This window comes from Falco cherrug, chromosome 4 (genome assembly GCF_023634085.1).
Source record: "Falco cherrug isolate bFalChe1 chromosome 4, bFalChe1.pri, whole genome shotgun sequence".
Taxonomy (NCBI): Eukaryota; Metazoa; Chordata; class Aves; order Falconiformes; family Falconidae; genus Falco; species Falco cherrug.
In genome coordinates, this window is record NC_073700.1 from 99,646,678 (window position 1) to 99,673,098 (window position 26,421).

The 26,421-nt window shown below is 41.5% G+C and overlaps 1 protein-coding gene across 4 annotated transcripts in view; it reads left to right on the top strand.

Moving 5' to 3' along the window:
- CPNE4 (copine 4) overlaps nucleotides 1–26,421 on the top strand; it is a 320,303-nt gene that overhangs the window by 168,816 nt on the left and 125,066 nt on the right. The gene's annotated exons all lie outside the window — the stretch shown is intronic.

A 26,421-nucleotide genomic window follows, 5' to 3' on the forward strand; every position in this document is an offset into this window, starting at 1 on the left:
TGTTGTTAAGCTAGATCATTTACAAAAGCAAATGTAACTGTTTTGTATTTTATTTCTCTTCATGACTGACACTTAGTATTCTGCAGGTTTTCAGCAAGTCTCTCAGTTCAGCGGGAATTCAGCAAGTCTCTCAGTTTAGTGGGAAGTGTATCTCAGGTGTGTGCTTCTGCTGTAGCAAGCTTTTTTGGTAAGGAGTGGGACTCTTCCTTTTCAAAATGTCATTGTGCAGGTACAGAGGAACATGAGGAATGTGTGAAGAGAGGACTGTGTTTATGTATGTATCCCAGCCAGCCAAAAAATCATTTGAACAAATGCTACAAAGCCTCATTTTGTTTTCTGTTACATTTTTATTGACTTTTTAATCTTCTGTTATTCTCCTGAAGGAGAGCTAAGAAGTACTGTCATGTGAGATTCTGTTAGACCATGGTAAGCATTTTTTCTTACCTTTTTGTGTTGTCATTTTTGTGAACCATTTCGTAGCACAGGTACGCATAACTTCTAGATTTCAAAGACACATGCATACGCTGTTAGTGTGTACTCACATACATGCACAAGTTTGTGGAGAATTCACAGTTAGATTGCTGAGTGTTCCAGTGCTAAATGGCCACCTGTTACATGCCTTTTAAACCCATGCACACATCTGTACACACAGTTAAAAAGAAAAAAAAAAAAAGGAATACACACAAGTAAGGCAGGTTATTTATTTTGGTGCAATGGGACTTTGCAACAGTGGCGAAAAGCACCTTCTGAATTTTATAGCCCCATCTCCCTGCCCCTCCTCCTTCAACCCCTTCCTTGAATTCATATATTATATATATACTGTTCATGAATTGTATATTTCCTTGCCTTGAATTATATAGAGGGTGGTTGGGGTTTTTTTCCCATTCTGTCTATTCATGTCTGTATTTGGCTGGCATTGTGCCTTTCACAGCTAGTTTGCCTGCAGTGGATGCCATATGATGATGGATTTAGCCACCTGCGTAGCACTGCAAGTGATACTGCTATAACATATGTTAGCTCTTCACTCCCAGGGAAACCATTTCAAGGCAAAGTAATGTCAGTAGGGAATGAACACAGGCCAAGTTTGTGTAATCAGTGTTTTGCCTGGTAGAGCTACCACCAAACAGCTCCTAGGGGTACAGCTAATGTTGCCCCTTAGCTGGCAAAGCCTGTGCAAACCCAGACAACATCCTAAGTGAAATGACTTATTGGCAAAGAACAGTTTTGTTGGTAGAACTTTATTTGGTGGGACTTGGTGATCCCTCTGTGTTACACAGGAGTGACACCTGATACAGCTAAATTGGCACAAGCCCATGGCAGAGAGCTGTCACCAAAGGGTCAAGCGAGAAAAGTCTGAGACAAGAACCAAAATTTCCAGAAAGGCAGATTTTTTTGAGGTTTGAGTAACTGTTAAAATATGTCTCTCTAACTGGGTACACCAACATTGTTGTTCCCATAACAAAATAAACAGCTATATAGGAATCTAGACCAAGCTGGAAACAGCCACCCAGCAGCATCCAGCAGTTGCACTTTGTGACACCATTGTTACGTGTTCCTCCTGTGGTAAGAGAAAACTGAGTGCACAGGGCAGAGATTCAGAGCCGTGAAAAAGATGGCTAACAGTAACAAGAGTTTGAGGATTAGTTGGATTCATACATTTATACGGGAGAAAATAATGTCCAAGCATATCTGGAGGCAGTACGTGTGCAAAAGTCAGGTGTGTGTATGCAGGAATCTGTGACACTGCCACAGCTCACCCGTGCTTTTCAGCTCTCTGGGTGGTTAGCACCATAATACAGACACTCAAACAGATTTTCAAAGCCAAGAGAAGATTTGGATGCTCAGCGCCGTTTGGTGTCCTGATTTCCTGAGTGACCTGGTCCCACCATGTTGTTACTGTAGAAGACTGAGAAGAAACTGTTGTGCAGTTCTAGGAAAAAGCTCAAGCTGTTGGAAATACCCGCAACGAAACCGAGACCAAGTACATTTGATCTTGCATAACCTCATGGACACATCATGCACATGATGTGTATTAGAGTATTCCTTGACCCCGCTCACACAGGTAGAAATGAGAGGCCACACCTGGTTATAAATGTATTTGAACCTAGGCCAAGGCCATCGCACCTCTTCTCTGATGGAAACGTGCATGTTATCCTGCCAATAAAGTATTCAGCCAGAGAGGAAGAAATCTGCAGACCACTGCTCTTCCTGGTGACTCCATTGAAGCCCTTTGAGTAAGAGGCTCTGTTCATTTGTAAATGCGGTGACATTTTGAGCTTTTTGTACAGCTAACAGAAGCTCCCTGGGAGGCTTATGGCTGAATGGTTTCTTCCTAGAGAGCAGTAAATTAGGTTAAATCCATTTCCTCCTGAAACAGGAGGGGGACGGAAGAAGGAATAACACTTCTCCTTTTAGCTCTCAGAGAAAAGTAGTTTTCTTTACAGAACTTTTCATTATATTTTCCATTTTAGTTTTGATCATTCACATTTCCAAAACTAGGAAATCTTTTGTCTTAGGCACAAAATCCTCTTTAAATCTGTAGTAACAAATATAACACTGGCTTATCAAGAACCTATATCGCAAGAGTATTTCCTTTGCATTAAACCCCTGTTACTGTTACGGAAAAGTCAGTAATCAGTGCTTAGAAGTTTGGTAACACACTGATATTTAATATCCCTTACAACTGTCAGATATGTGAGATATTTTTGACAGCTGGTAGAAACACCGTGGGAGTCAGGTAGTACCTTTGCTAGATTGTAAGAGTGAGGAAAAATACCTCTCTCTTCTCCCTGCCACCCTGCCTTTGATTCCTTGAAACTAAAGAGGTTTATATGTATTTTGTTACCTTGCTGTCCTTTGTGTGTGGTGGGGTGGGAGGAGAAGAGAATCCTGTGAAGCCATAGTCTCACTTCAGGCATGAGTGTGCACACATGGGTGGTGGTAGCAGTGGACTGGGCAGCTTGCTATTTCTGTGTATTTCTCCTTCCTCAGCATGGGATGAGTAAGATGTGAATAGCACTGAGAGATTAATAATTGCATGGAAAACAATAGGTGAAAGATTTTGAGCCCCCTGAGAAACCTTGACTTTGGCTCCCTCTTTGTTTTGGTTACTTCTTAATTATTGTCTAAGCTGATGTATGCTTCTCTGAACAATTTCTGGAAATCTTCCAAGGTGAGATGGCAGTGCGCTTGTATGGCAAAAGACTAGTATCGGTAGCTCTGTTGGTATCTCACATACATTTTGACTGAAGTACAAATGTGTCAGGTGAATTGAGCCTGGGAGGGGCTGACAACCTGCACTGTATAAGGGCACTGCAGTGAGGTTTATCCCTCTATGAAAGAATGTAGATTTGGATAGAAATATTAAGGAAAAAAAAACATGTGAGCATGTTGCGGTTTAGAAGTACTGAAAACCTCCTCCTCTGATTGAAGTGCTCAAGTCCTTTGTAAATATGACTAAATTTACCTATTTCTAAAAGCACAAATACATATATATATAATATATGTACATGTATATTTAAAGACACTGTGTAAATAAACATTTCAGTTATCCTTTTGTAAATACAGACTAGAAAATATCAGTCACTTTCAGTAGCTCCCTAGCCCAGTAAGTGTGTAAACCTGAGTTATACTGAGGCAGTCCTTGTTTTTCTTAGAACAGCCTTATATTCCATTTTCTTCAAGCTTCCTGAGAGAGTTTTTTGTTTCTATCAGGCTAAGCGGTGGAGTATTTTTTCCCTTACAACAATAAGCATTTTGTTGCCTGTGTAGTATTGCATTAAACAGAATTTTGTCCTTGTTTACCAGGAACAGTCCAATGGAAGAAATTCTTATAGGAATAGTATTGGGGGTCAGGAGGAAGGTAAAGTAAGGACAGATTCCCTGAGTTACTCATCAGTTCTAATGATTCTTGCTTATTATTTCACAATATGTTCACTTATGTCTTAGGTTACTGGAGGCAAAATTCTCCACGCTGAATGGGATGGCTCTGTTTAAGAGGAATCAGAAGCTCATAGTAGCTACAGCACACATTTCCTGAGGTGTAGCTTTTCCAGGAGTGTTTTATTACCCTGGAGTAATTCTGACTTTTGTTTGAATTACTTCATCCAGAGCTAAACACCCCATTTAATTTTGGCACTGTCTCTCAATGCCCATGATGCTCATGGTGCTCACATCTGGATTTAGGTCCATTTCTTTCCCTAACTGATGATGTGCATCAGACTAAATCATTGTGGCTAAATGACTTCTGCAAATATTTTTTAATCATCTTAAAGATTAATGAAAGCAAGGAGGAACATTTTATAATTTGTTGACATTAATTTTATGATTGTATGCTTAATATGTGCATGATGGGCTTATTTTCCCCTTACCACTGTGAGACAAGACATTACTCTTAAAGCAGAAAAGGGAATCTTAACACAAGATTAAATAGAAAGGTCCTTGTGTTTGCAAAGTCAACGCAAGGACAACCATTTAAAATGTAAACCAAACCAAATAGTCTTGATTTGAGTGCAAGTGGGACGCATAATATCCACTGAACATTAATGAGTTTTATGATTTGCTACCACTTCTGAGCATATTACTGAGCAGTGATGTAGTTTTGGTTTGGTATCTTACAATGCCAGCCATCCTTCCCATCCTGTAATTCCCTCATATTACCGTAGAATCATAGAATGGTTTGGGTTGGAAGGGACCTTAAAGATCATCCAGTTCCATCCCCCCTACCATGGGCACCTTCTACTACACCAGGTTGCTCAAAGCCCCATCCAGCCTGGCCTAGAACACTGCCAGGGAGGGGGCATCCACAGCTTCTCTGGGCAACCTGTGCCAGTGCCTTACCATCTTCACAGTAAAGAATTCCTTCCTAATACCTAATCTAAATCTATCCCCTTTCCATGGAAAGCCATTAACCTTTGTCCTCTCACATGCCCTTGTAAAAATTCCCTCTTGAGCTTTCTTGCACACCCTCTTTAGGTTCTGCAAGGCTGCTAAGAGGTCTTTCCAGAGCCTTCTCTTCTCCAGTCTGAACAACCCCAGCTCTCTCAACCTGTCTTCACAGGGGAGGTGCTCCAGCCATCTGATCATCTGTGTGGCCCTCCTCTGGACTCACTCCAACAGGCCCATGTCGTTCTTATATTGGGGGGCCCAGAGCTGAACGCAGTGCTGCAGGTGGGGTCTCACCACAGCAGAGTAGAGGGGGAGAATCCCCTCCTTCAGCCTGCTGCTGGCCACGCTTCTTTTGATGTAGCCCAGGACATGGTTGGCTTTCTGGGCTGCAAGCACACATTGCCAGCTCATGGTGAGCTTTTCATCCACCAGCACCCTCAGGTCTTTCTCATCAGGGCTGCTTTCAGTCCATTGTCTGCCCAGTCTGCAATGATGCCAGGGGTTGCCTTGACCCACGTGCAGGACGTTGCACTTGGCCTTGTTGAACTTCACGAGATTTGCACAGGCCCACCTCTCAAGCCTGTCAAGGTCCCTCTGGATGGCATCACTTCCTTTCAGCACGTCTACTGCACCACACAGCTTGGGGGACACTACTGAAGTACATGTGCATCCAGGCAATAGGATGCTCCAACCGTAAATTAAAAATGGGAAGAAAATTTCAGTATTTTGATGCAATGTTGGTAAACTGTGTATAATTAGCAAGTGTTATATTGGATGGCTAGTATCACTTCTGTTAACAGTTGTTCAGGAAAACAGATTTCAGAGCAGATTCTACATGTGTGAAAATCTAGAGACACATCTAAATATGCTTCCATGTGCATATGGATTTACAGCAGCTCTTCTGCCTCTCCTGACTTCTCTCTGCTGTTACTTCTTTGTGAGAAGTAAAGCCTGTAGTGGAAGTGTGTTCAGCATAGGCCTGCAGCTTAGAAGGATGGGGTGGACAGTCTTCCTCCCTAATGTCAGTGCATGTCCTTCTGATTCTGCACTGCCCAGAGCTCTATGGGCCAGTCAGGATTTGATGGGACGTGCTCGGATTCTGCCTTCATTTTTCCAAGGAGAGTTAGCTACAGTTGGCTACCACGGTGTTACACCACCGACAGATCCTACAAAAAAATAACCAGTGTCTCGTCTCCTACAGTGGCCAGTGACAGCTGTGTGGAGAAACATACTGGGAACAGGGCAGATGTTGGCTAGTGCTTGCTTTTGTATAGCTTCTCAGGACTTTTAGGCCCCTTAAGGTAGAGGCTGGATTTCTTCATGAGAATTGGCTTTCAGCTACCCAGCTTGCAGCACAGGCAAAGGAGTCCAGGTCTTAGTGGCCTCCATCACAGGCTGCCCAAGAATCTGGTTCTCTGTTTCACATGAAACTTTTCCATGAGTTGCATGTGTTTGAGTTTTGGGGAAGCAGGTGGAGATAGTAGTGTGTGCACACAGTTTGGAAGTGATATGAATTACAAATGTGTTACGTTGTAAATAGAGGTGTTGACGATATCGTTGGCAATAACAGATGTACTTGACAGAAGGTGTGGGTAGCTGTTTAGTACTCAGGAGAAGAGCGTTCAACCCCCCTGGTCTTCAGGAGTTTTATGAAACGTTGTCAAAACCAGCCAGTATCTGAAAAGCACCTTCCTCCTTTCAGCCAGCAGGACTGTATGTGCAGGAGAGTGCTGGACTGGATATGTGTTTGCTGAGCTACCTCAATGTAATGTACATCTGCTGTGAACAAGAGTTCTGTACAGTCCTGGTGGTTTGTGTTGCTGTTTGTCACGGGATGCACCTAAAGCCAAGTTCAACAAGTCTTTTCTTGTAACTGATCGGTGCAGTGTCAGAGGTATCATCTTGCTGCTTGTTGGCCACTTCTCCTAGTGCTGCTAAGAGCCTCGCAGCCATATGTGCACTCCTGCACATGCTGCTTAAATTTTCCATATGCCACCTGACAAGCTTTCCATTGCACTTCATACCACCTTGAAATAACTCCCACTTCTTTTAACGAAATGTGTCATGTGAGAATATTTTGCCCTTCAGAATATTTCGCAAAGACTCTAGGCCTTCTCATGAGATGAGCAGTGCCTTTGCAGAAAGATTTAGATTTTCAGGTTATTTCATAAGTAATAATATACAAGCAGTAAATAGTCTGCCACCATCACAAGCCAACAATACATTGTAGTCTTTTTGCACCCTTAGATCTACTGGTAGCTTTTTTCCATCCTATATTTTTGGTATTGCTGGCTCCATAAGTAACCACAAAAGAGACTATGTGGTATCTAATGTGGGGGCTATATTAGTTTCTCATTTTTGTTATTGTGACTCTAGGGAGTATGTCTCCACAGGTAACAGCGAAGTGGCCCTTCCCTCTGAATCTCAAGTCTCTGGATGATTCACTGTAGCAATCATCTATGTGACTTTTTATCCATAGATATTGGAATTTAAGCACAGTTTCACCTTATATTTTGAAATCTGGTCTGGACAGACCCTGTGCAGTTTTTCCTTATGTACCCAGAGCTTCATCCAAGCATCACCAGCACAAGTTTGGATTTCAGTTTTTAACCCAGGAACATCTCAGCAATTGAGTAGCATGAGAAAAACACCCACTCCAGGAACTTGCTGATTATTTCTAGAGATGTTGGCTTTTTTTTCCTTTCTTTTTCATTCTGTCATTGATTTTATAGCTGAGGAAAACTGTGCAAAGTACACTTTCATTTGGAGCTTTTTACATAAGTTACCTTCTAAAAAATAACTTGACCCCAGCCTTCCAAATTCTTTTTCTGAGACTAGCTGTTTACATAGCTGTGTCACGTTGTGAAAATGCCAGTGATATATTAAGAGTTTGGGTGTACAGTGCAGTGGGTTTATATTGCAGGGGTAAAAAATCCAAGATAATGCTCTGAGGAATTTGTAAATAGGTGCTTTTTTTTAGCTTTGCCTTACAGTAATTCCATGCCCCATTACAATTAAGAAATTGCATTTAAAAGTACAACTGTTCCCTGCAGAAGATAAAGGAATGAAATCACTGTCCCTTTTCATTAAGGTGGGTATCATGATTAAGACAGATGCTGAAAGATATTCAATTGATGCCAAGTCCACGTAGGATGTTACAGTATTTCTAGAATACAGGTGAGAGATTTGTAATTTTTTTTTTAAGGTTGGGATTAAAAATCCTGTTTCCTCCATACGGAGCAGGAGCAGATGTCAAGAACCATAACTTTCTTTTGCTGAGGAAATCAGTGGTGGTTCATCTGTGATTTTTTCTTGTATAACTATGTCTATGGCAGTCCTTCAAAGAAATGCCACAAAAAGCAGGCCTGCTGCTTCTCAGGGATGCCCAGGTTCTTTTTCATAGAACATACTAGTTGGAGTGCTGAAGCCAGGGTTCACACACCCTGCCTCCCTGCAGTACTTTTTGCCCCAAATGCTGTGTGTCTGAAAATAAGCAATAGCAAAACTGTCCCATGAGACTGAACAATGCTTGAACATCTAGGGAAATATTTGTGCCAGTGTGTGTAGCATTACTAACTGAAGGCCCAATTATAACTGTAGCAAGCAAAAATAAGCTTGATTTGAACTATTGAGATAATTGTTAGGTCCTTTCAGAGAGGTTTTTAAGATTCCAGGTAGCAGTGGCTAATTAAAACAGGACCCCTGTGCAATTTAAACAGCAATATTGTGACTTAGCAGAGATGACTTTTAAGAGTTACATTGCTACATAATCAAAGTACTACGAAGTGCCCCAATTCACAAGACACTTAGGTACTTCATTACCTTTGTGCAGTCTGATCATCCGTTACAGCTGGGGAGACTTCTACACCTACATGAAAGGACACATGTAAATGCTTCATTGAATCGGGGTTAAATTAGCAGCACTGCCTACTATTCCATGAAAACTTAGTTTCTGATGAGCCCTGCAAGATTTCATATATACATAGTTAATTTTCCTAGAATAAATAGGGCAGTACATGAATAAAAAGGGCATTTTTTGGAAAAAAGATATGGCAGCAAATCCATTCTTACAGTTTTTGTAGAAACACTGAAAAGTTTGGCAATGATTGAAATACGTCCTTTTACACTGTGGTTTTACATGGGTTCTGAACACTGATATCTCAAGCATGGGTTTACTGGCAGGGAAGCAGTGTTAGACAGTTATGTTATCACCGGTGTGTGTGATCTGCACTTCCACATCAGCTGACATGGGTGCATCTGTGCAGATGTCCTTCTTAAACTTTTCCACCCCTGTTATATCAGTACTTGTGGTGAAATATTCTGCTGCTAAATTAGATTCTAGGAATGTCCCCACTGTATCTTAGAAGACCTAGCTATGATTAGGAGGGGAAAATAAAGGCTAAACTGGGATGATGGGGAGAAACGAAGAAGGAGATTGCTTGGGTCTATCGTTCATGTGTCTTCTTTTAGGTTTTCAACTCAAAGTGGGTTGGTTTTGTTTGGGTTTTTTTCCTGTAAACAGTACATATACCTATATTCATTCTGCAAAGCTGAGGGTCCTCTGTATCTGATTCATCAAATCACTTTGCTTCATGAGGATCACAGCTCATTATGCCTAACGGGATCATGGCTAAACTGTTCTCTTCTGAGCTGTCCCCTGTGTTTTGGTACACCTGTCCCTTGAAACTGCGGTGGCAGCAGCCTGTACAGCCATGTTTTCACATATTAGATTAACACTGAGGTTTCTCTGCAATATCATTACATAGTTAATGGAGAGAAAACCCAACTTTCTCTAATGCTGAGGTGGATTAGAAGCAGATAGCCCCTCCCTGCACCAAAACTGACTCTGAAATGAAGATAAGTGATTTACATTCTGAAAGGCTCATTAACTGCTGTGGATTAGATCACTAATGACATCCTGATGGATGCATGCAACTTCTAGTGCATTTGTTGGTAGCTAGCATTAAATCTATTTTAATTATAATGGGGAGGCCCTAGTACGTAAACATTTATTAGCAGGACTCTGTAGCTATGACTGCCTGCTCCTTATTTTAATTTTCACTAATAGTTTCATGCTTTTCCTAGAAATTGTTGCTTACAGGACCAAGTGGGATGCTATGCTGTGGCAGTTTATGCCAGAGATTCAAACCCAGGATGCCAAAATCTAAAAGCATCAAATCCTGGACTCATTCCCTACATGTGACTCAACCAATCATGTCATTACAGCAGGCATTACAGACGTTGACAAGGCCAGCTTCACACATTTCAGGGCATTGCATCAACTCTTCCAGCTTGTGAGGTCATTGAAAAAGAAATAGATTAGGAAAAGTACGTTAACTCTATTGTAGTTGTTTGCTGTCATCCTGTTTCTCAGATTACTAGGTAATTCTCCTTATATTTCAGAACTTCTCCCAAAAACATGAAGGAAAGAACTTTAGATAAGAAAACTGGTACTTGTGTCATCTGGGATCTTTATGAGAGGTGCCAAAACTCACATTGCTTGCAGCAAAACCAAGACAATTGACAGCACTGGAAAGGATAGAAAAGGTTATTGTAACTAAGTTTTCAATGCATTTACCAATTCCCTAGCCTACCTTCTGCCCATTGCTCTCAGCAACATCCCAGCACAACTCTGCATAACCCTCAGGTTAAATTACATGCAATCCTCTTTGCTTTTCTTTCCTCTGTGCTCCCTCACACCTCGAAGGAGCTGAATTCTTTTGTGGAGACCTCCAAGCTGGGTTGTGGCTGTCCCACTGCTCACTGGTTTAGATATGACCTTCAAAACTGCTGAGCACTCACAGTTCTTGCTGGAATCAGCTGGAGTGCTGGGAGCACAGCAGCCTTAAAAGGCAGACTACACATATCTTGATGGATAGACACTGCAACAAAGATGCCTGAAATGAAAGGCCACCATTGAATACATTTAGTCCCAAGAGATTTGTTGTGCAAATGCAGGAAGTGATGTTAGAGACACAGTTAAATCTGCTAACTGGTAGAAATATGAAACCATCCTTTACTATTGATAAAATAAAAGCAAAGGCAGAAAACTGAAGTAGACGATGAAAAAAGGGGTAAAGGCTGTAGGATTCAATGAATAATTGATTGATTGTACTGTTTTCTTCCTGGCTTTCAACATGTCTAGTTAAAGAAAGGCATTCTCCTTGAGCTGCTTTCTTCTGATTACATAGAAGTATTGTCCTATCAAAAAAGAACAGCAGGAATTTATTAGAAGCCTTCTGGAGATGCTGCGGATTGTTTGAAGACCAGTTATGTCTCTATTGTGTCTCAATATTGACATATTTTGTCATGATTGGTATCTACTTCACCTGGTTCTCTCCATTTGAAGCTGAAGAGAGCAGTGTGTCTGTGATAATTATTCTTTCACACCGCTATCTTTTTATTCTGCCGGAGTGGCAATAAGATAGCAGGATGAACAATGTTCCACTCCCGATTGTATCATGGGAGCTTCATCCTACTGCTGTCCCTTTTCCCTAGCCTTTATTTTCCTCTAGCCATGCTAGCTATTCACCTGTCTTCTCCACATTTCATAGTGTGTCACTCTGCTAGAGCACTGATGCCACTGCCTCAGTCCAGCAGCAAGCAGGCCCTGGATTCTTTTCTCAGTATGCAAAGAGAGTTGGCTCAATATCCTGGGCTGAAGCACCCAGGGAAGAGTCATTTAGTGCAGTATGTTTGTGTTTCAGGGCTGGCAACTGGACCTCCAAACACACAACAGACTGATAGGGAGTGGATTACAGGCTGGACTTCTAACACACATAGAGCAACCTGCCAGTGTCCCATCAGTGATCATATAGCCTAAGGGTTCTCTCAGTGATATCTACATGCAGGCAATACTCTTAGAATGATAGGATCAATGCAAGATGTGCCCTGACATGCTGCTCTTTGTTTCCGCTGTGTGGTTCAGCCGAGATCTCTCTTGTACTTAGTTGCTATAGGGAGAGTTTTCCTTTGGTTTTGTCAATCACTGGAAAGCGCTAAAGGATTTGCTACACCATACCAGAGATTACCTAATGCCAGGGTTGGTTGGATAGGTGGCAGCCTGATGGAAGTCTGCACGGAAGTACACCTCAGTGAGGATACATGCAGTGTGCCTGAACCCATCTCTTCCATGTTTAAATTCAGCCCTAGTGAGGCCATGTTGTGCTCACCACAAGGCTCTGCACTGAAACTACTACTGAGAGCATCCTCTCTCAACCATGAATGTGTTTTGGGGTTGGACTGTTGGTATAGGAGAAGAGTAAGTGCATTGCTGTAAGTCTCTCAAATTGGAACAGAATGCAAAAATATTTTTTTCTCTTCCGCCCAAACCTGTGCAACAGGAACAATTTTCTAGAGTATTCCAGATATAAAGATGAACTTCCATCAAACATTATTTACATTTCTCATTTTCACATCAGTTTTTTAATAGAAAATGCCATGATGCACAGAGAAGGTACTGAAAAGAAGACTTGTCAGAGGGAGTTGTAGACAAGATGTGGAGAGCAGATATTAATTTTTTTGCATGGAAGATTGGATAAACTTTCTGAATGTATCAGCTGCAAAACAGCATGCCTGAAATATTAGCGTATTACTAGGCTGAAAGGCCAGTTTAGAAAACATCTTCTATGCAAAAAGAAAAAATGAATGCATTTCACACTGCAGATACATACTTACATACTAACAAGTGCCACTGGTTTCCATTGTTTTCCATTTCTATTGTTTAGCAAAACATGAGAATGCATATTTGAGTTTTGTTGACTTCAAAATTACTGGTATCAGGCAAACAGCTCAGACAGAGAGAACTGAAATCCACTCAAAGCTTTCTTTGGTTTATAACAGGTTCATAGTGACTGGAAGGTGAAGGCAAGAGAATCTTACTGCCAAATCTGTACTTCTGTGTGAGTCCAGCATGGCAGCCTTCTGGGATGAGAAAATATTTGATCATATTTGGTTTCATTAATTTTTTCTTCTGTTTTTTAAAAGTAGATAAAATGCAGGACATTTTAGCCAAAATGTCTCTCAGTGATGCATTTCATCCCAGAAACAGCTCGTAGCTTTTCAGCAGTGTCACCAAAATGAAATTTTCAGACCCCGTGCATAAAGTCAAAATGGCTTACGAATTAGTAACTGAGTAAGCAAGTTCCATTGCAGTGGTCCCCCGGGCAGGTGGTATGGGAACCAGGGGTGGGGAAGTGTAAGGGCTGTGAACAGCCTTGGCCATGACTGTCCCCTTCTGAGCGAGCAGGTGCCCTGCATGCAAACTGGGTGAGAACTGGGATCTTGCTACATGTTGCAGGCATGCTGAACAGCTTGGGAATGCTGAACATTTTGCCTCTACTCTTGAAGTCAGAGTAGCCTGGGCAGTGTTTTCATTTTGAAACTGTTTTCTCACACCCATGTGTCTGCCTGTGCCTAAAGCCAGCCTTACTATGAGCCTCAGAAGGGCAACCCTGAACTAAACCTGGACAAGTCTCCATCAAAATCTGCCTTGCTACAAGCTGCTGCTTCATAGCTTCAGTCACAGCTAAGTTTTAAATTCTTCTACCAAGAAGACCAGATCCTGCTGACACTGCTTGCTGACTGTGGCCATTAGCGTCTGCAGTTTCATGGGCCTTACTGTGAATTCCATGGGTTTTATCTGAAGATTGCTCAGATTTAGCTATTCTGCGATATTTTTGGCCTAGCTTTCTTGTATAGTTGTATTAACCACTCTCCTAACAGGCATATCTTCCACAGGATGTTGTGCTCTGTCTGTTGGCTGTTTCATCATAAGTTAAAACCCCTGAGTGCCAGGGCTGAAGTATCTCATGGTGGAATATACAGATTCTGCATTGTGAAATGATGGCTCATCTTTACAGTAGTCAGCAATTTCTTACATACCCTTCATACTCCGGTTTAAAAATCCCAAACTCCCTTCCCCTTATGGTGTGCTGTAAGGAGATGAATACAGAAACTGGCAGGTATAATTTCACTGTGATTGAATATACCTTGTCTTAGGCTCTTCATGCTGTTAGACTTGTGCTTTCTTAAGCTTATGGCCTAAATCAGACAGGAGAACCTTGGAGTGATTTTTGCCCAAGCCATGGAATTATTACCACCTTCTCAGGTTGAGTTAGTAAATAAAAGTTTAATTAGCTCATTGCTGGTCTGGGGCCTGATTTGCCTCTGTATTGCACATCTGAAGTCTGTGTTATAAAGCGGGAAGTAATAATAGCTCTGATTGACAAGATCTGAAGGACAGTGAGATGAGTTGGGAAACAGAAAACATGCAAAGATGGGAAATTGGTTAATTATAATGACATAGAAGTAAAATGAAGTTTGGGGAAAAAAAAATAAAATTGAGGGACCACTCTAAAAACATTCCTGAATAATTATTAGTATTAATTAGAATCTTCTATCTCAAACCAAGAATTTAAACACCATCTGGAAATGGAATTATTTATTTAATTAATTTATATAATTAGGATGCTCTTGCAAGTGCGGGTGTAAGTGCCAATTTTTTTTCTTCACAAGTGAATTATTGAAGACATTCCAAGTTATTTCGCTAAGACATGACATAACTCCATGTACTGTCTTGCATCTGCTAAGGCACCTGATAAAGTAGCAAATCAGATGCTGAAGAGTTTATATCACAGATGAGGAAAACCTCCTCTCTGAGCTCAAAGCTCTTCTGTGCACAAGGGGACTTCCTAATTTTTCTGTCCCTATGGCCTCAAATAACAAGGTGCTAAAACTTTTGAGAAACCAACTCCCTTGAAAATTCCAGCTCTAAAGTAATACAATCAGCAGTATAATATTGAATCATTATGGAGCATGTATAAATTATACTAATAGGCCTGTGTTTACGATATGCAGAACATGGTAGTAGGAAACAGTAGATATGTGGACTGTGGACTGCTTCCACTTAGTGGAAGTACCTGCAAGACTAACACTTGTCTTTTATGATCAAATCTTGTGCTCACTAGTTGAAAAAGCCAGTATTTAGCATCCCTGCTGTTGCCAAGAGGTGCACCAGGGTGGATTTGATGTGCTATGCAAATATGAGCCTGCTTCACAACTATGCATATACCAACCAATTTTATAAATCACGAATGTAAAAGGGATTGATGTGTATGTGTGCTGTATGTATCTGATGCTGGCGGACATGTCAGGCATACTGCTTACAAGCAACTGAAAGTCATAATGCTTTCCAGGAGGGCCTGCAGCCATTATACAGAAATCAGCTTTCAACTGCTTATTGCCCAAAGTGATTGTGTGAGCAAGTCAGATTTAGCGTATCCCTGGCTGCAGTCATTCTTGGGGAAGGGAAAATTGTGGTCATGTCAGATGACGTTTATATATCTTTGGGTAGCAGGCATCTATATCGAGCTTGATTGCAAGGTTTTTGTTTTCCAGAAATCACTTTGGCATAGATATTCCCAGATAAATACAGGAACCAAACTAACTGAGATCCTTCAAGAGTAGTGCAAACCAAACAGCTCCTGAGTCAGGAGGTAGGATGCTGTCTGCAAAACTGTAATATAGCTCAGCTGAACTTGCTCTCTACTTCTAATCAGTTAGTTGTGTACTATTCAGTGCCAGAACGTGTGCTTGTGGGTGTAATTGGGCTGAAAAATAAATAATGTTATGTTCTATTTTCGTGGGTTTTGTAGTAGTTCGCAGAAAGGCTTCCACTGCTGTTCCTGGGTAGTGGATCAAGCTGTTGAGCTGCTGTGATTCCAGCAAATGGCAACCCCATTGACAAGCTTAATAAGATGCCTGTGTAAAAGAAAAGAAAAGAGAGTTGCTTATAATGGACATGAGTCACAAGAAATCTGTTAAATTTCTAGGCAGTCATTGGAACACGTGGTCCAAATTCCCCAGTTGTTTGGGAAGACTCAAACTGGTTTAAATGGGCCTTGTAAATAGTTACTTCTGGTATAGGAATTCAGAAGAGCCTGATAAAGCAGCGTGTGTCTTGCATAAAAGCGTGTTGCCTTCCTGCTGTTAATGCCTCGATGATATAATTGATTTAGCAGTTGAATTACAACATTAGAGGTAAATTAATAAATCTTTAATTATGAGCACTTTGATAGCAAATTAATTTCTTCAACTAACAACTTGACTAGGCCTGTATCAATTGATATAATTCATTAACCCATATGACAATCTATATTAGTTGTGCTTAACTTACCTGAGTGTATGAGGCAGAGAACTTTCTCAGCATAAATAAATTATCAAATCACTATTTATAGCCGGTTAATTAAAGAGCAAATTACTGAAGCAGTGTAGATTTCCTACTTAGTATAACATTGTCCCACTGATACGCGGTGAGCAAAGGATCATCCCATCACTTAATTTTTCTCTGTTCTCTATTACCTGTAAACTCCTGAGAGATGGTATGATGCCAGATTTCCCTCCTAATCAATTCTGTGCCACCATGCACTCTTCTAAAGACCTCTTTGCAGGCTTAATTGCTGCTCAACAACAGTGTTTAAATTGGGCTGGCACTACAATACCTTCGTTAAACTTCTAAATCTCTTGCCCTCCAGGACATCAGGCAAAGAAGAAAAAACGCCTGTAATTGCTGTGGAAGCCCAGTGCCCAGGATGTGAGATTAGGAAAAGGTGGCAATACTTGGCAATACTGAAAATTAATTCTGGAAGTCAGTTGTCAAGTAATGAAAGGTGTAATTAGCAAATAAATACTTTGCATCCTGACTAAAGTAAGTTTGAATTCATTTGTTTGTAGTACAATGCTGCAGCAGAATATAATTGTGTGAGTACAGTATTCTGGTAATGAACTGACGATTCCCAAGCAATTGCATTTGAAAAAAAGCAACCTTCAGGTACCTGGCACATTTTAAATCATATTCCAAAACGCAGTAATGTAGCACTTTTGTTTCTGTCATGCAGGCAAGGTCATACATTGCATTGTGAATCAAAAGAACATTCAAAACAGAATTTCCTTTTAAAGTAAATAACTTAAAATTTAGCTGATGAGGAGACATTAAAATATCATCTGTATGGGGAAAAGCAGTCAAGTGATTGATACACGCCTTGATAAAAAACTGTCCTTGTTGCGTGAAAATAAACAACAAAACTGCGTTTCTCCCTACAAGTGGACTAAAAATGAGCAACCAAATAACAATGAAATTGAAACTCCATCAGTGAAGACCTGTATTCCCAGTGCTCACTTTCTAATTTGTGGAGGAATATGGCTGAAGAGCCTTCAAATAGCTGCATGGTGCTTTGACTTTCAGACTGCTGCCAGGCACTGCACTGCTTACTAGCATTTTGTGACTAGTCGAGAGTCGAGCTAAGTGGTGTAATATGTGAATATTTTTGTTGCCACTTCGAAGGACCAGCCTTATCCTCTACAAAACCCCTGTGTCCTCAGGGACATGTAAATTAAGAAGATTGGATTGACACTCTCAACATCAAATGAATATTGGGGAATAACAGCAGTCATCACAGTCTTTAAATTTCTGGGCTATATTTGGGATATAAAGTAAAACAAGACTTAGCATCCAGGCTTCAGGGCTCAGCTTTGAGGTAGCATTCAAGAGTTTTCAGTGAAAAAATTAATTCTTTTTTTTTTTCTTATGCCAGTGTAATCACATCTGAGTGGGTTACAGCACCTTATCCCATGAGCTGGTGCGGGTCATTATCCACTTGTGTTGATGTTTGCTGAGTGCTTGTTAAATATGCAGGGAGCACAGTACATGGATATCTCCTCCCACTGAATGATTTCTATTTGTGGTACTTACGGCTGGGTCAGGATGTGTTGACTACCTCAGCAGAAGCTCTCTCTAATACCAAAGTGTCTATAGCTGACAATTTTATATATGTTTGTTAAGGCTCTGAAGGTCTTACCAGAGTAAGAGAAAGGGCTTTGACGTAATTCCATTTACTGTCTGAACCCTCTAGCAGGAGTAGCATGATCATTGCTTGTCTCTCTGTAATGACTCTGCAGGAGGTAAGCTGGTGCAGACAAGCATGCAGCGCTCTTATTGCTGCCTGCTCCAAAACACAGCTCCGTCCATGGCCACGGGTACATTGGAAGGGGTGGCCTCCAAAATATCACCTCCTGCAGCTGCTGGCCTTGTGCAAAGGGAGCCTCAGGGCTGGGCTTTCTCACCAGGGGATTGAATGTGGGCCAGCTCAAGTCTTTTTTTTTTAAACTTCAAGTCATGCTCATCCATTTTGGCCAGGTGTTAATGCAGAAAGGTAGCTCTTGAGCTGCTGTAATTTGCTGTATATGGCAACTGGCAGTAGAATCAGAGGGAGAATGGCAATTCACTTTGAACAGAAATCTGCTCAAAGCACTTCTGGGAGGGGAGCAAACAGATTTTGGAGGTTAAAAGGGAGGGGTCCCCAGGCACCTTTGGAAAATCTTGTGTTAATGACACTATGATCACAGCATGTCATCAACATGGAGGCTCCTATAGGAAGATGGAGCCACAACCTTCCCTCAGCTGATGAAGAGCATCAAAGGTCTAGCATACCATTTACACTGAGTGGTAGCTCCTGTTTTGGAGTGCTGGCTCCGTCTCACAGATTGATACTATGCTCCAAAGTACTGTGTGTACCTCAAGTTAGAAAAAATAATAAAATTTGTTTTAAAAGTCAAGGCTTTAAAGCAGCTAGTTATTCGGCAATGCAAGCCTATATTTTTGGATGCCTGAGAGGGTATTGTGTTAGGTCATTCTGAGTGATACCTCATAGCTAATTATGAAGACAACTTTGTGATTTAAGCAGGAATACAGATGAAAGAGCTTGCACAATCCTCTATGCTGAGGCATGAGACTACACAGGGCAGTGATAGCAGGGACCAAAGTGATGCCTGAGCACCCAGGGGAGCCCACCCTTGAGGCTCCAGGTCAGATAAAATCCTTGTGCTGCTTTGCAGGAAGTTCAGTTTGCTTGTAAAGAAGTTGCTTCAGTCTTTTATGCTTACCTGAAGCGATGGTCTCCCTTCAGACTTCTTCTGATCTCTAGCAGGACTCAAAATATTAAACACAAAAATTCAAAATTACAAGTGTTCCATATTAAATGTAAGAAAATGTAAAATATCTTCTAGAAAAAACAGGTAGTGCTATCTCACTGTGTTATCATGGTCCCCTCAGTGTTCAGTCCTCTTAATCATTTTTCATTGGAAAGACCTTAATTTATGCTGTGTTAATGATGTACTCTATAAAGAGACATTGTGCTTTTCAGGTTCACTGCAGCTGGCTCTTCAAAACTGGCTTGAATATTCACAGTGCAGCAGCTGGTGCAAGGAGTATTGTCCTTTATAACCCAAGGTCAACAGATAGGAAAAAGCCTCGTGTTTTACAGTTTTTACCTACTGAAGAAGTGCTGCAATTAGGCTCAGAGAAGCTGCAGTGTTCATGTTTGTCCTCAGTTAAAATTTTAGGGCTGGAGTTCTTTGCTGTTCCATGTTTTATGCCAAATCCTAATTCACAGGAGGCAAATTAAAATTGGCACACGTTTTCCTTGCCATCCCTGAGCCTGGACTGGCCAGGCAGTAAGCGAAAGCCTTTGCAGATGGCACAGTCTGGAGTTTCCCCCTCTGCAGGAGAGGAGCTTCCTCGGGGAGCTGGTCTCAATTCAGCAGCTCAGCGACCCCTCTGCCCTTCGGTGCTTCCCCGTAACGAGCCAGCAGAGGAAGAGTCAGCGCAGCGCCCGCAGCCAGGTGAGACAGTGACTAGCTCCAGAGGCCGGGCCAGGCCGGGGATTAGCCGCTGCGGTGTGTGTGTACATTTGGCAGCTGGGGCTCCGCTGTACAGGAGCACGGTGTGAGCCAGAGGCACTGCTGTGCCGGGCTCCTGGTGGCCCTTCCTGGCCTTAAGCACCGTGTAGTGGGACTGACACCGGTGCTGGGGGTTGGCCGGCGCTCCCCCGCCACCAGCCCTGTGGCACTGCGTTCATGGATGCGGTTGCAGTCTGCTTCTCTGGGACAGTGAGTGTTTTATAATTGATGGAGAATGCAGAGGGAGCCACGTGAAATAGCCAGTAGCCTGGTGGCTAAGATGGTCCCCAGTGGTGCAAGGGACCAAAGTCAGTGTTTCTGGTCTGAATCAGATGAAGCAGAGACCTTGGTCTGAGCCTCTGATGTCCAGGACAAGCAGCAGGGTTGTTTTCAAAGCCTTCCAGGCAAAAGTTTCATCAAACCTCTGTGGCTGACAAAGCCTCCAAACTTCTTGTTCAGCCTAAGCTGATGCTCCAGTGATGTGCTCTTTCCCTGGAAAATGCCTGACCATCTCTGTTCTTACAGGGACACAACAAGCAGGGCTCATCCCCTGTGGTTAACCACATGTGCTAGGTGCTTTGGCCTTAGGCCGGTTGAGCTTATCAGTTCTTTTGTTTTATAAGGAATGTGTTGGTTTTATTTTGTTATTTGGGAGGGCTTTTTAAAAACTGTTGTTGGTAAGAAATAGTGGGTGAGAATCCACTCAGATTGTGTCAGCATCATCCAGCTAAAACTGTCACAGAATCAGGGCACAACAGGTCTGCCAGCACTGACAAATGCAGATGGGGTTCCATCAGCAATGTTATCAGGAAAGCAATTAGAGATCCGAGGGGATTACATGAAAGTCTTCCCAAGAAAGTAACAATTTTAATCTGTTTGCTTTCATTGCAGTCCATACAGTGACTAAGGGTTCCCACTCCAGCCCGAAAGATGTGGTTTTCCTGACATGAGGCTGAGAAGACTGGGTGTCCTCTGACTCCCAGAACTATTTGAAAGAAATGAGTGTCTTTCTTCCCACAGGAGAAGAAAGTGAAACAAAGCAGGTATCTAGTGCATTCAGGGACAGGGTGACGATGCATTAATGCATTAGTTGAGCACTTGCACTTTTTTCTCACATATTTGAGCTTTCCTAAACGACAGTGAGAGTAGGAGGGATACCTTTTTATACTTTCCAGTATCTTTATGCAACCTAGAAAGCTTAGACTTACCAAGGAGGTTGATGATGACAACTGCACATGGTCCTAAAGCTAAAGGGGAGTTGTAGCTTCCCCAGAGATGCCTTTTGTTCCAGGAGATTGGGGATTCCCTTGGCACAAGGGTTCCCAACCGGTTTAGGTCCTGCTTTCTTCACACTGGGGACTGAGCATCACTCTTTCCCACCCCAGCTGAAACGATCTCCCTGTTCAGCTTGTGAACAACGTTACCAAGATTTGCCTGCCACTAGTAGTTAGCGGTTATTGCACCCACAGATTTTTGCAGGTTTTCTAACTGTGAGAGCTGGGAGTTGCTCGGATGTAGACATAAATCTGTAGTTGCTGGGAGTCTGCCAAGGATCGGTGTAAGTCTTAAAGTGCAAATATTGAGTGCCCATCTGTGCAGAGGCTACTTAACTGTATCATATTTTGTTACTGAGTAGATGAGAGAAACTACATGCAAATACCTATCAACAATCATATTTCTCTCGTCTTTTCAAGCATATAAGGCTAACTCCATCCAGGAACTTTTCAAAGAATTTATACATAGTATATATTATAAATTATCTGCTTCGTGCTTCAGAACAATGGAAAGTAACTGAGACAGTAAAAGTAATTAAGCAGAGGACAGTCAGTGGCCCTGAACAGACAACTGGGCTTTCTTAATGAAGAACTTTTCAACTAAGAAATAATAATGCTTGTTGTACTGTAATTCCAGTTGTTCAGACTGGAACCCCTTAAAGCCTGGGCTGTTTCTATGTATTTGTCTTTACAGCGCTTGGAAGCAGATCTTCATGGTTGTGACTGGGAGGTTTACAAGCTATCTAATATTTATGTCACATAAATAAAAGAAACTACTTGCAGATAATTTCCATAAAGCCCATAATTTCCAGGAATTAAATGCTTCTCTTCCAGCCAACCTGTGGGCAAAAGGTTTTTGCCAACATTGGCAAGATTGTGCTTAGCTTTGAGCTTTACAGCCTAAAAAGAGTTAAAGACTTGGTTTACGGGTTTGTTTTCACTGTTTTTAATCATCAATTAAACTGAAAACAAGGGCTATAAATTATGGTGACGTTTGCAATGACTTTTCATTTGTGGGATAGAGATGTGATGGTGTGAAAGCACTTTTAATAATAAAAATAATTATTAGTAACTTCCTCAGGAGTCACCAAGCAAAGTGTAAATTGCTTTCTGCTTGGTGTCAAATTTTCACGTAAGGTAGTGTATCATGGAAATTTTCAGTCTTGTTAAAATTCAGATGACCTAAAAACAATGCTACCCTTTGCTTCTGTACTTTTTGTCATCTCAGCTGACAAATGTGATTCGTATAGATTTAGTCAGCATTTTATAATGACTTCTACTGAAAATACAGACTGTTGGTTTTTCATTGTTGGGCTGTAAAATGTATAGGGAACAGTGGGTTTATTTGTTGAACTAAGAACTTGCTAAAAACGTAACAGCCACAAAAAAACATGCTTTGGGCTGAATAGCAGCACCTGCTCTCTATTTAATAGAATTTGCATATTTATGGTTTTCCAACTATTTTTTTACAGGAAATGCAGCAGCAGGATGAATTTTCAGACCATAGTTCTGTAGACCAAAGATTTTCCTCAGTTCATGAGACAGCTGTATCATTATTGAATATATCATTTCCATGGTATTTCATGAGCCTGATTAAAATTTCCCCAAAATAATTGTCCTTTTGGTGAGAAGACAGTGAATTCTCCACAGTCCTTTCACTCTTGGCTGCTCTCACCTCAAAGATGTCAAGTAACATCCACTGAAAATATGTTGCTTTTGTGCTAGTTACGTGTTTGCTGGAAACAGAGTGGAGAGCAGGTACCAGTTATCTGTGTGAGACACTTGAGTTCTCCACACAGCTGCTCTGTGCTAAATGCTAAAGCATGGTCTTGAGATGCAGAGCTTTAGGTCCTGTAGGTAATTCTCTGTTTCCTTGGTTCCCAAAGGCATGCTGACAAAGCTGTGGTTATGATCATTTGAAAGCCTGAGCTACAAGGTGACAGTAAGCTCCTACCCAATCCTTGTTCATACATATATATGTAATAGCTTATACTTCATTTAAATTTGATAGAAGAAGAAGAAAAAAATCCCTCTCAGGCTGGTTGTTTTTCCTCACCCTCACTTTTCAACTAATGGTGGAAGATGTGGAGGAGATCCTCAGTCTGTACTTTAACCATTGAATTACTTCTTTGTCAGTGAAATTTTAGCTAGGATGAAGAATTGTTTCCTCACTGAAATTACCGTGTTTATCACAGTTCCACAAAGCTCACTGCTTTTCATAAGCTCACAGATGAATCATGCAGACTGCATAAGAAGGCTGAATTTTAGTATCTGTTCGTCTGTCTTTTGAGCTTCCTTTGATTTGACGCTATCTGACTGTAAGGGTGGCTTTGCAGTTCTTCGGCAGTGATGGTGGGCCGACAGGAAAGGAGGCAAACATTTCTACTAACTGTCCATCCACAGTGAGCAGCACAGAGAGAAGAAAACTTTCAAACCCAGCTTCCAGCTTCCTCTGGGTTTCACAAGAGGATTCAGAAAGTCCAAAGCAAGCAGACCTTTTCTTCACTGTATTTTAATTTTTGCTGTTGAGATGATGCTTTACACTGTGGAGGCCTGCTTTGGTGTTTGTATGTCATTCACAGTTCCCCAAGGGGAAGCTCACAGGGTGGCTGCATCCAGATGGGCCTGCCAAGTAATCCTGGCTGCTCAGCAGGGTGCCACCTTCTGTGGAGTGACAAGGGCCTAAAGAGATGAAGAGGGAAAGCAGCGTGATTCCGTCCCAGGAGGTGAAGATGCAAGTCCTATTCTCTGTATAAATTGTCCTTGAAGGGAAAGTGCAGGTAAAGCTGTACCACAAAACAGATGTTCAGATTGTGGTGTCAGCTGAAGCACTGATCTTTTTAAGGTCATCTTTAACTGTTGACACGGCCCAAAGATGCATGTAGCTGTCAATTGTTTCTTTTGAAAATTAGTTTTGCTTTAATAGATTGGAGAAATTCCTTGTTCTAGCAAAGTCTAGAAATAACAGATGGCTCATATGTCAGGCATCAGCAAATCCTAAAGCTGTGGGCATGACCCCTGTCCACGTCCTGTTGAGAAATCTACCTGCCTTCAGGATTAGGTTGCCCAAGAGTTTGGTGTTTTCTGTAACAAGACCCAAAGTGTAAGTTCTACTTGCTTATAACATGCTGTTGTTGGTCTCAAAAGCTGTCTTCCCAAAAGTAATGGAAGTTTTATGTGGTTGCTGGTGTCCTTCTTTGTGTTTGGGAGCTCGTTCAAGCTGAGAAGTTCTAACTCTGAATGTTCAGTTGGTGAGGCTAGGCAAAGCTAAATAGTGTTTTCTTTAAGTGTTTGAGCCTTCATCGTCCATGCAAGTAGAAGTACTGTTACTGATTTTGGGTGACAGGATTAAGGACATACAGCATGGGGTCAACATTGTGTCAGACTGCTATGGACCTGCGTTTCAGGTTAGTATGTATGGAACATGACGCATGGATGACATGAAATGGATCCCGCAGGTATTGGATAAGTTGTTGTGGCCAATGACAAGTCAGCCTTTTTTTTTTTTTTAAGTGTCTGCGGCACTGTAGATCATGACCTCCTTGATGATTAGTGGCATGGAACTGCACCTAGCAATAGTATTCTCACCAGTTTTCATTAAGGTTTCACACTCATCCAGCATTTCTAAAGAGAGTGTTAAGGCTTTGCAGTTGACTATGAGAGCAGGAATACCTGAGAAAGAACAGCCTCTAATAAGTGGCAGAAGTCAAATGGAGATTATATCTTGTGTTTATATAGCATCTCTTAACCTAGAGTCTTCTGTGAGAGTTACTGAATTTATTGAACTGTTCTGTTCACCACTGCTGCTTTGTCATGAGTCACTCAAGCTGGTTATCAGTGCTTAGCACTGCTGCACAGTAGTCAAAGCAAGGGAATGGAGCTGGGCTTCCCTTGCTGAAGACCTGCCAGACTTTCTAGCCAAAGAACAGGGCAGCTGAAATACACTGACAAAGCAGATGGGAGACAAGGTACACTAAGGCTAATGATAACAGCATGCTGCTGAAGAATTGTGTATTGCTTGTGTAGCTGCTGGCATTGCTTCTTTTGACATAGATTTTTCCATGCAATCCCATGCTTTGACGTGCTGGATTGATGCATTATTTCAATAATGTGGGAAGACTGGGGAAATTCAGTGAAATGGTTGTATTTCAATACCGTGTCTGTCAATGAAAGAATGTCAGTCAGTCACAGGCTGGAAAAAGCCAAGTGTCTTACTGCTATGTGAGACTGAAATTCTTAACATCCCTGTGTGCAGACCTGTGCCTCCATTTTCAGGCACTTTACTCCTTTGAGTAGTCACATATTTAACCTGTGTTGAGCACAAGTGTAGATCCTGCTGCATTTTGCAATGGAGAACCCTTTCCCCACATTCCAGCAGCAGGGTAGAGATGAGGAGAAACGGTAAACAGAGAAAATTCAGTTACTGCCTGAGGACATCTGCTGTACCAATGAAGCAATTAAAATGACACCATTAAATTAACACTTTATATACTTACAAGGAATGAGTTTAGGAGATTGCTATGGCTATCAAGAAAGACTTCAAACTGATCATTTAAATGTGTTGATTATTGGATCTGCTGATGCACTATTTCATGAGGTGACCATTCTTCTGCAAGTGGTTGGAATAAATCACTTTCCACTTAGATCTCATGGAGATCCTATTTAAATGACTGGTCATCTGACATAAGGAATATTTCATGTTTTAGCAGTAATGGTGATTTCAAGTCACATTGATTGCAAGAGGAGATCAAAAAAATTTTGAGATAGGCTAAGGACCTGAATGAAGGTAGCCGATATCCTTTCCCACTTACGTTATTCTCATGCTTTGCATCACTGTTACCAGAACCATCATTTTTAGCTAGTCTAAGCAAAGAGATTAAGAATTGAATTCGTAAGTAAGGCTGCTTTCCTTCTTGTGACAGTCTTGTCTTGGCATAGTCAAAGCACATTGACACAGCTGTGTGAGAAGACAGCAATGGCAACACTGGTTTGCATCTGTTCAATGACTGGTAGCATCTGTTTGGTGATTAGCTAAAAGTTTTCAGCTGTTAGAGTTGTCAATCTGACATCTTTGATGAGCACTAAAATAAGTATGTGCTACCAGGAAATGCTCATTTTTTCCCCTCTGCTTTTGATTTGCTTGACTCTTTGTGTCCTTGCCGATAACTACAAGTAAGGCTAATGCATTACAAACCCTGAAAAGTGAAGCAAGTGGCTGTCATTTTTTGCACAACAGATGTTCCTGATCAGGAATCAGGCAAAGGATCTCATCACTCTTCCTCTGAGCAATTTGATTTGTCTGTTCCATGGCACACCAGCTACCTCCTGTCTAGTGACTGATGTGCCCAAGTCCTACTTCATTTTAGGATCAGTTCCTTTAATCTCACAGAATTATTAGGGTTTTTTTTCTGTGCCAGAGCAAAGAGAGTGGAAAAAAGGAAATCGCTTCATTGCTTATGCTGTCACCAATAATGCATCATAATGAAAAGCAGCAAAAGCCTACTTCAAAAACCAAGTACTACGT